Raw genomic sequence first — 10,979 nt, 5'->3', positions numbered from 1 at the left:
CCCCATCTAGCCTGGCCTTGGAAACTGCCAGGGATGGAGCAGCCACAGCTTCTCTGGGCAACCTGCGCCAGGAACTCAGCGCCCTCACAGCAAAGAATTTCTTCCCAAAATTCCATCTAAACCCTCAGTGGGAATCCATTTCCCCCTGCCCTGTCACTCCAGGCCCTTGTCAATGGTCTCTCTCCATTAGCAGTCCCAGGATAGCCTCCATAGAAAGGAGTGAAATACAGATCTGCCCATGTTTTAGCCATCCCTCATTTAGAAGACCATCCTCTATTTTATTTTCCTTATTTCCTCTCTTTGCAATGTTTTCTCTCCTCTTCATTTTATTACATTCTTGTAACCATATTCAAATTTGCTGTGATAAGTCATGCAGGAATAAAAACAACCTTCGGGATCATTCTTTTATATTATCTGAAGAGGACCAATTAATTTTTGATGGCATAAGGCATTGAATACAGTTTTCCCCTCCATTTCTCAACAATAGTCTCAAAACAAGAGAAACTCCTCAGGATTCTTACTAAGTTTCAGTCATGCTACAATGAAGTAAAAAGCAGTACATAAAATGTTTCAGCTATAAATTTTAAACAGATTTTTTTTAAGTTTGAAGTAAATATTTATCTTTGTAACTAATTTTTTTAATTACCCACTTCACAAAGACATCTAATTAAAGGAGCTAAATCCAATAGTACATAAATTCCTTATGGATGTGATCACTGCCCATGTTCATCACACAGAAAATATCTTTACCAAATTTCTAAGTTTGACAACATCTCTGTGAAGTAGAATAGTATTAGTGGTAAAGAATGCAAAGAAAACCCTTGCATCATGGAGTAGGAAGAGGATTCATTTCATCTTAGCTAAACATTCAAGGTAAACCAATTTCCCTGTGGAAGTACCCCTGTCTTTTTATTGGCTTTTCTTGAGAAGGAGCCTGTTCCAATAATGTAGACTAGATATCCCAAACTTTTACATCCCTAGAATTAGATTAGATTAATTCTACTCTACATAGCATTTACTCTGCTACTCCCGCACTTCAGTCCTCCTGATCTGAATGAGTGCAAAAAGCACAGAGGAACAATGAACTGAGCTGTCTCAGTGCTGTGCTATGGCACCAATCCAGGCTTGAGCAGTGCCACAGGCGACATCCGATGCTGCCACTACAGGCTGAACCGGGGAAGATAAATACCAAATTCCCAAGGTGATTGGTGTTGACAGAAAACTTCTTAAACCACTCCTGCTCTATTTGTTCTAATAAAGCATAGGAAGCATGCTTTTTGCCTTTTGCAAAATCAGTGCAAAGGGAATGGGTGATTTAGGTTTTGCATACATTTACTTGGGCAAAGAACCCACCAGATGAACCAATTGGTCCAAGGCTGATAGAAATAGAAAAGCCAGTCATGGACTCTGGGTCCTCTAGAATGCTTCTTCCACAGAAAACTGCAAAAGATTGGGATATGATAACGTCAAGATTCCAACATTTAAGTTAGCTGCTAGTAAATTGGCTCTATAAAGTTTATTAACAATTCCTATCACACTTACGATCTGCTCTTTCTCCTAGCAAACAAGAAAAAAAAATACAATGCTGTTTGTTCTAAATGTGCTCAAAAGCTGAGTAAGAATCATTAATGCGATTTTACATAGGAGGGAATTAAGGCGCTGTGTTGCTAAGGATGTAATTGCCAGAACCTTTTGAGATAATTCCTAACATCTGAGTAAGTGTCCTTGACTGAATTCAAACAGAATTTGGGGACATGGGGATTTTCCAAACAGCTCTCTGACTGCATAAAGCCAAAAGGACCCCAGCGACATCACCATTTCTAGAAACAGACGGGGCAAAGAAATGACAGCCCAGAAATCAGTGCTCCAACTGATTTTTCTAATGCATCAATCTGTTCTCAGGACTATTCCAAAAACAAAAAAATGTGGTTATTCCTGGACTCACAAACTGAAGAGGAATCACATGAGAAGCAGGAATTGGACATGAACCAGATAAACTGATTTAAATCTAGTGGGGTGCACAGATGAAATGTAGGTCTAGATAAGTTGAAAAGTCATTGGCAGGAAAAAAACTCCCAAAATTTGATAGGCAAACATATCATAGGATCATAGAATATCCTGAGTTGGAAGGGACCCACAAGGATCATCCAGTCCAACCCCTGGCCCTGCACAGGACACCCCAACAATCCCACCCTGTGCATCCCTGAGAGCGCTGTCCAAACGCTCCTGGAGCTCTGGCAGCCTTGGGGCCGTTACCATTCCCTGGGGAGCCTGTTCAGTGCCCCAGCACCCTCTGGGGAAGAACCTTTCCCTGATACCCACCCTGACCCTCCCCTGACACAGCTCCAGCCGTTCCTGGGTCCTGTTCCTAGTCACACAGAGCAGAGAGCAGGGCCTGCCCCTCCTCTTCCTCTCCTGAGGAAGCTGCAGAACTGCTGTGAGCTCTGACCTCAGTCTGCTCTTCTCCAGCTGAACAGACCAAGTGCCCTCAGCTGCTCCTTGTGTGGCTTCACCTTCAGGCCCCTCACCATCTTCATGTCCCTCCTTTGGGTGCTCTCTAACAGCTTTAGATCTTTCTTATATTGTGGCACCCAGAACCACACACAATATTCAACGTGAGGCCAACCCAAGAGCAGAGTGGGACAATCCCCTCCCTGGCTCTGCCAGCGATGCTGGGCTTGGTAAGATCATGATGGAAGATTTTTGGCTTGCTTCTCAAGCTCTGAAAGCTTTGCAAGAACTTCCCTTCAAGAAAAAGCTCCATCTGTTTCTACCCATTTGCAGGTGAAATGTGGGGAGCGCCTGTGTTATCCCTGTGCTGCCTCAAGTGGAAGCTGGAGGCCACTCCACGAGAACCAAGGTCTCTCAGAACCTGTGTAGTTCATAATTACAGTTACTAAATACCTCCCCAAATCCTACTGACATCACACATTCACCTGTGTACTCAGATATGTTTCCTAAATAATGCCCTCTGAGGAGGAAAACCAGGGAAATAATTTCCCAACCTCATCACTTCAGAGGGGGTATGAAATCAGTACCTCCGCAATGAGTGACCTCTCACAGTAATTTTTCTCCAGAAAGTCACTTTAAACAAAAGCATCATGTGTCAGTTTTAAACTTAGAAACACACTTTTAAAAAATAATGTAGGACTTTTGATTTCAGAGTAAAGCAACTTACTGTAAGTATTTCTATAGAGCATTTTTCCCCCTCTAAAATAAAAAATAAACCAAAATAAACCAAAAATAAAAAATAAAGCTGTCTACAATATACAGATACTTTTAAGATACCACAAAGCCTTTTACTTAAACCTAAAGGTGAATCTGAAGTCTTTTGCAGAACCCTAGGTACTCTGTGATTCTATAAATTAATTATTTGCTTACTATTTATGCAGAAACCTGTAAGATCCCCCTGTAATTTAAAAATGTTAATTTCTTATCTTTGCAGCAATACTAATGATACTGCTGTCATTAAAAATGGCCATCAAAAAATCATAGATTCATAGAGTATCCTGAGCTGGAAGGGACCCACAAGGATCACTAAAGCTCTGCACAGGACAGTCTCAAGAATCACACATCTTAATCCTACTTCTCCAAAGAAATTTAAATAATGGTTAATGCAATAAAAATATCATATGAAATTGATGGCAGGTGGTACAACGGACTGAACTATCTTCCTTCTGTTTATTTTCAGTTCCTCACAACGGGTATGTCACATCCTAATACAAACATTTCTACATCAAATAATAAAAAAATGCCAACCATGATTACCTTAGGCTGGACTCTTTTATTTCTTCTCACTTGTAAACAAGAGTTACTGAAGAAGCTGAAATCACAGCAGCTCTCACTGCTCCTTTCTTGCTTTTCCCATAATGACAAAGCTCCGTGTTTTAAATCAGTCTCCATTAAATTGTTCTCTTTGTGATTTAAACCTGACACTGAAGATAATCTGATCCAACCTGTGCCCCTCTGTGAATAAAAGCTTGGGCTGACTGATGATTTTTAGGGTGAGCTGGCTGGAATCAAGTCCCAGGTTGTTTTACCATGTTCCCCAGCAATGACACAAACCAAACTGAGCTGAACTGGGAAGCTGATGCTCTATGAAATCTTTGAGGACTTTACACCAGCACAACATGTTTGTCAATTAGGCTCAGCAGCATTACAAACCCATCCCTTGGGGTGCCTCATTTGCTTTGCTTTCCTTCCTTCTGTTTTTTAAATTCTTTTTCAAAGACAGAGCTGCAGCTTTAGCTCACCTGCTCTGAACATGAACTGTCTAATGAGGGTGAATCCAAGGTAATTCCCAGCGTTATTGAGAATCCAGCAGTGCCCCTGAGCACCACACTCACAGGTCCCCCTTAGCATTCAGAACTCTGGACAATCCTGGAATGAGAGCTTCTACATAGTCCTGTCTCTGTTTACACCCCAATCCTCTATGGACCCCTTAGATATTCCATCAGCAAAATGCCTGCAGCTGGAGCAGCCTCAGCTTGGAATATTAAAGGAACAGACCTCAGTGGTCTTTTATTCAAGTATTCCTGGCAGACTCCATGGGGAAATATCTAATGCTTTGTCTCAATTCCTTATTTTCTTTACTTTTCTTGTGAGAATAATAAAGCAATTCATATTTTTTAAAAATGCAGAAAAAATGCGGACACAAATTTTATTAAAATGAAAGAAAAATGTTTTAAAAGCCGAGGAGCAATGCCAGCCTTAAAACAATAAAGCCACAATGGGTTTGGAATTTTAAAAAAACATGAAAGAGATCTTTAAATCAGCTTTTCTTTTTTAATCATGGCATCATATGTTGGCCTGGGATGGAAGGGACCTAAAAGATCATCTTGTTCCACCCCCCTGCCATGGGCAGGGACGCCTCCCACTATCCCAGCTTGCTCAGAGCCCCATCCAGTCTGGCCTTGGATACTCCCAGGGATGCAGTACCCAGCTTCTCTGGGCACCCTGTGCCAGGGCCTCACCACGCTCACAGGGAACAATTTCTTCCCAATATCCAATCTAAACCTTCTCTCTGTCAGTGTGAACCCATTGCCCCTTGTCCTGTCACTCCAGGCCCTTGTCAAGAGTCTCTCTCCATCTTTCCTGTGGGCTCCCTTCAGGCACTGCAAGGGCACAGTGAGGTCACCCTGGAGCCTTCTCTTCTCCAGGCTGAACAATCCCAATTCCCTCAGCCTTTGCTCACAGGAGGAAAACCAGAGGAAAACTTTCTATTGACATGAAAGTGCCAGTGAACCATTTAACAGAAAAGGCATTTGACAAATGCAATCAGAATGATGGGATAAATACAGGAATGAACTTCATCTCTGTAAGTGAACTGCCTAATTGTTACCAGAAAAAGGAAAAAAATCAACCAAACAAAAAAACAATAACAACAACTAAAAAAAAGAAGTAAGTCTGTGCCTTCCCAACTTTTTGAATTTGGCTCATGAAAGAAATCACTTCTCTCTCCAAACCTGATTTCACTTATAACCTCAATCATCACAACTGCAATTACATGGCTCCTACTAAAAAAAAAAAAATAAGGACAGTACTATCCATAGGTTTTTAAACAGAATTAAAAACATATCTATTGATTGCATGGAAATATGCAAAGGCAGGATGCAACTTCCCAGGACATCCCTGTGCCTACATTTTCCTTTAGACCAGCTCTGAGTGTTTTGGATGGCTCTGTCTTCTTGCAAGGGCTGTATAAGAAGCCCAGGGATCTTGTTTAGGGAGGCTGGATGGCCTTCTGCTGTAATCTACTTTTAACTCTTGCAAGATGTCTGCATTTAGCTGCACAGGCCAAAAGCCAGTTTTCAGGAGCACTGCAGACACTTGGGCGTATCAGGAATGCAGGTGCATGCCTGGTGCAGCGGCTCACTGCTGTCCACTTCTTCCCACTCCCAGGAAGTAGAGAGTCCTGGAAACCCCTGGGATTCAGGCTGCTGTCTGCATTTCACATGCTGTGTACTCAGATATGTCTTGAACAATGTGCTTGGCCTCCTTTTCTCCAGGCTGAACACCTCCAGTCACTCCTCACGGGACTCACTCTTTAGGTATCTATCTTAGTATCTACATACACTGAATTTTAGTACAGTAATCTCAATATATTGACAATAACTGGGCCAAAAAGTCCATGTCAGGTACATGTGTATTGCTGTCCTTCATTAAAGAGTAGATTTCAAGTATGTATTTTGCCTCACTTTCTCTTTGGGGAGGAGAAATTTGTCAGAAATCATCCCCCAGTGGTGTTTCAGGAGAAATATGTATTTATTAAAAGAGCTTTCCTATTATTTGTAGAAAATATTTTAATAGTACTCTGCTAATGTGAATTATAAATTCTCAGCATATTAGGGAGATTTCAAAGGAGAACTGTTTCATACACATTACTGTACAAAGAATAATTAGAATTAAAGTAGAGGATCTCAAGCAGTGGCTTCAAATCTAAACAATTCCGTGATAATGATATTGCAGTGTCACTCTTACCACACCAGCCATGTTTTGAGGAGCGCACCCCAGCCTTGTCTCACTCTTTGCACAACAACACTCACTTTAAACCCTTTGTAAGACCTCCCTGCATGTTCAGCTACAGAGTGCAAACTAATGTAATCATCAGGACAGTAATAAATCATATTACATGTTAACAAATGCATAATTTGCTCATAAATCCATTTTTTCCTTTGCACAGAAGAAATGAAGAGTATACAGACGAGGTACTGGCAGTTTGTGCTGGGTAACATGTTTCAGGAATGATATGGATAAAAATTAGGAGTTAGGCAGTGTTCCCACTTAGGAACAGGCTGTGATGTGTGGAGGACAGAATGCTTCCCATCAACTTCAATAACACGCTTTCCCACTCTTTTGGGAGCAGCTGGAAAAATCTGTCTCCAAATTTCTTTGGCAAGAAAGATGAATCAAAGCAAATGAGGAAAGGGGAAGGAGGAGCTGATCTCAGACAAGCTCCAAAGGGGATATAGCTCAGCAGGGAATGTGTTCTCCATCATCACTTATTATTGCAACCTCACTGGGGGTAGTGAAGGTACAGAGCACAAAGGTGATGGATGAGGAGAATCAGACTTTATTCCATACACAACCCCCCACCCAAATCAGAGGTGGAAAACACATCTCCAACTGGCCATGATTCTTCTTAAAATTATCACTTCCAAACTATTCAGTGCTACATATCTCTCTGGCTGGTTTGAATGTTCCCAGGATCTTTGGCAGCTCTCCACATTTGCAGTTCCTCTGCAGGTAGCCTAACTGCAGCCAACTCTGGGCAAATATATATCATCTGCCTTTGATTTATGGGCAAGATTCAGCCTTCCTAGAACAGGCTTTGTGCAGGTGGAAGTGCAGGTGGATTGGGTGGGAGCACCAGAACCCATCCATGTTGCACGAAAATGAGCTTAAAAGAGTTTCAGTTAATGATCTTTCTCTCAAGCAAAACAGCTGGCCTGCCTTCCCAAAACCTGGCAGTAACTTCATGGTTACATCTCCACAGCTGCGTGAACACAGCCAAAGGGAACATTTTTTACAAGGGAATTGAGTTCTACCTAAAATCACTGCAGGACTTCTAGATGTTATCAGAGATTATTTACAGGGGCATGGAGTGACAGGACATGGGGGAAAGGCTTAAAATTGAAAGACAGTAGGTTTAGATTGCATATTATGAAGAAATTCTTCCCTGTGTGGATGGTGATGTGTATTAAAACTCTGTATCCATGTGTGTGAGGACACAGCAGGTCCATCATAGTACTCAAAGAATCATAGAATCATGGAATGGCTGGGGTTGGAAGGGTCCTTAAAGCCCATCCAGTTCCGCTCCCCAGCCATGGGCAGGGACACCCTCCACTATCCCAGCTTGCTCAGAGCCTCATCCAGCCTGGCCTTGGACACTGCCAGGGATTGGGCAGCCACAGCTTCTCTGGGCAACCTGTGCCTCATGACCCTCACAGGGATAGTGACTCCATCACCTTCCTGTGCAGCCCATTCCAATGTCCAATCACCCTTTCTGTGAAGAAATTCTTCCAAAAACTGGCCAGTTGCTGCATATTTTTAATACAGGGAAGCACCATAGCACTTTAAGTTCCTGGGGAGCTCCATTTCTGCCTCTGTCTTCTGGGGTCTATGCAGTTCTCCTAACTTTGTTGTCCTGAATGCATCCCTTTGCCTGACTTAGATATGCTGGGGAAGATCAAGGAATCCCAGAAAAAAGCATAAGGCTGGAAGAGACTAGTGAGTCATCTTGTCCCACCTCCCTGCTCCAGCAGAGCCATCGTAGAGCACAGGGCACAGGATTGTGTCCAGATGGTTCTGGAATATTCTCAGTGAGGAGACTCCACACCCTCTCTGGACAATCTGTTCAGTCCTCAGTCACTGCCCAGGACAGAAGTTCTGCCTCCTGCCCAGGTGGAACCTCCTGGGCTCAGTCCCTGCCTGTTCCTCTGGTGCCATTGCTGGGCCCCTGGAGCAGAGCCTGGGCCCTGCTCTGACCCTCCCTGCACACAGGGACACCCAGGGCTGAGGCCCCTCTCAGCTGGGGCTCCTCTCCAGGCTGGACAGCCCCAGCTCCCTCAGCCTTTCCCTGCCAGAGATGCTCCAGGCCCTAAATCATCTCTGCAGCCTCCACTGGCCCCAGTCCAGGAGCTCCCTGTCCCTCCTGTGCTGAGGAGCCCAGGACTGGACACAGCACTGCAGATGTGCCTCCCAGGACTGAGTAAGATTTGCCCATTCTTACATTTTTGACTTACAGGGAACTCTGTTCCTTATGAAATCGTGAGAGAGACTCAGAAGCAACTGTGAACCCCACTCACAAATTGCATCAACACAGCTTTTAACCAGGGAGGGGCTAATTCATGCTCAAGAAAAATTATAGCAAACATCTGTAGAAGAACTGTATGTTAAAGCTTATAACTGAATTAAATAATGCAAGGAATACCTACTAACATTATAAGTCACTGATCTGTGAAAATGTATTAGAGTGAGGCTGTATTGTTGATAATACTTGACAAAAGTGAAGATGGTTAAGGCTTATTAAATTCCTAAATTTGTTTTTCTGTTCTTGATATTTCCTCACACTTGTCATGTGACCCTCCAGCCTGCAAACACTGCAAATACAAGTGATAGCCACATAGCTCCACTGCACTGGAATGATAACTTGATGTTATTATGCCCTCTAATGTTGACTTCCTACATAGTTACAGACTTCTAATATTCTAAAAAAATATGCACCTATCTACTAACCTTTATTCTGGGATGGGGTTCACAAGGTATTTCTGAAAGAACTGCCTGATTATAACTCTTTAGAATCTTCAGCTTAATGAATCCTGCAAAGATAATAAAATGAAAGCAAGACTTACACAGATTTACTGTAAGTAAAAAAATGTGTAACAAATCTCTCATTTGTTCAAGGAGACAAACAGAAAGAGAATCTGTCATCTTTGGCTCTATCAAGATGGTCTATCACCAAGCAGATAAATATCATCTGGGTTTTAATCAGTTCTATTTCTCATGATTTCTTTGCACATTGGAGTATTGTAAATGTCCCCAAGGGCTGTCAGTATGAAAGAGAATTTGGTGAAGGAATTGAGATGCCTGAGCATTAAATAGAGCTTTAATACACTAAGGACCATGTAGATTCTTTTAAACTCGAGGTGAGTTAAGTCCTTCTATGCTCTTATTCAGCTGAGGCTAGAAACAATCAACCCTTAAATTTTGAGTTACATTCAAAAACAATTTTTACAAAACCAAACAAAGAGGAAAATACAAAATGCAAGAAAAAGAAATTTCTGTTTTTTAATAACCCAAATGTACAGGAAAAATTCATGGTCCAAGTCTTCATTTAAATGTACACAAGTGTTATAAATATTGGGGGTGTGAAGACAGATTCAGTAGAGCAGAAACAGCCTCGACCCAAAAAAGTTCTTTTTTTTTAATCACAGCTTTTTGGCTTCTTCTCAAGAGAATAATGTCACACCTGAGTGGAGACAGACAGAAATTCTTTGTAAGCAGCAGGACAAAGTGTTTTAAATGCAAAGAGCAGGGTTTTGTTCAGAGGGTCACCAGAAGTGGTTACATCCTGTTTTCATCTTTGTGGTTTGCACTGATACGCTTTCGAGCCCATTGGGTTAACGAAAGTTGGGACAACAAAAGTGATCTGACATGAAAGGCAGAATAAATTTATCTGCTCAGAGCAAATTACACCCCACCCCTCTGCTAAAAATTAAGGAGCAGTTTATGGAATTCCTGATGGAACTGATCTCAGGAAATGACATTTGAGCATTTTTGTTTCTATAAGGAAAATAATGGGAAAAGATTTGTTTCCCTTATTAAATCCCACGTCTCTGAATGAGGATTAAGATACATTTTTATTATTTAGCCACTTTAAAGATACAAGTTTTCATATTAACAGAATATCTGAGAATAACCCACACAGACCTGGGAAATTAAGGTTTGGGATATTTTGAATTACAGAAGGTAATAGTCACACACCTAAGGGGTTCTGAATAAAAATGAAATTCTGTTTTCTTCAGAAATAATGAAAGCTGGAACAGTGATCTTTGCCTTATGATAATGCATCAGGAGCAAACAGACAACCAATCTGCAAGGCATCACTGAAACCATTAACAGAAGGATTTGCAAAGATATGGATTACACCTGAAGGATGAGATGTGGTCCTGAAGTATCTGGACACTGCAGAAGTGGCCCATGGGAATCTCATGGGGCTTAACAGGACCAAGTGCTGGTGCTGTACCTGGGATCAATCCAGGCAGGGGATGAGCAGAGGGAGCAGCCCCGGCAGAAGGACTTGGGAGTGCTGTGGGTGAGAGCTGGCCCTGCCCCAATCCAGAGCCCCCCTGTGCTGGGCTGCACCCAGAGCCCCAGAGCCCCAGGGCAGGGGGGATTCTGCCCCTCTGCCCCTCTCTGCTGAGCCCCCCCTGCAGGGCTGCATCCAGCCCTGGGATCCCAGCACAGGAAGCACAGGG

Source organism: Camarhynchus parvulus, chromosome 1A (genome assembly GCF_901933205.1).
Source record: "Camarhynchus parvulus chromosome 1A, STF_HiC, whole genome shotgun sequence".
Classification (NCBI taxonomy): domain Eukaryota; kingdom Metazoa; phylum Chordata; class Aves; order Passeriformes; family Thraupidae; genus Camarhynchus; species Camarhynchus parvulus.
This window is presented reverse-complemented; position numbering follows the sequence as displayed.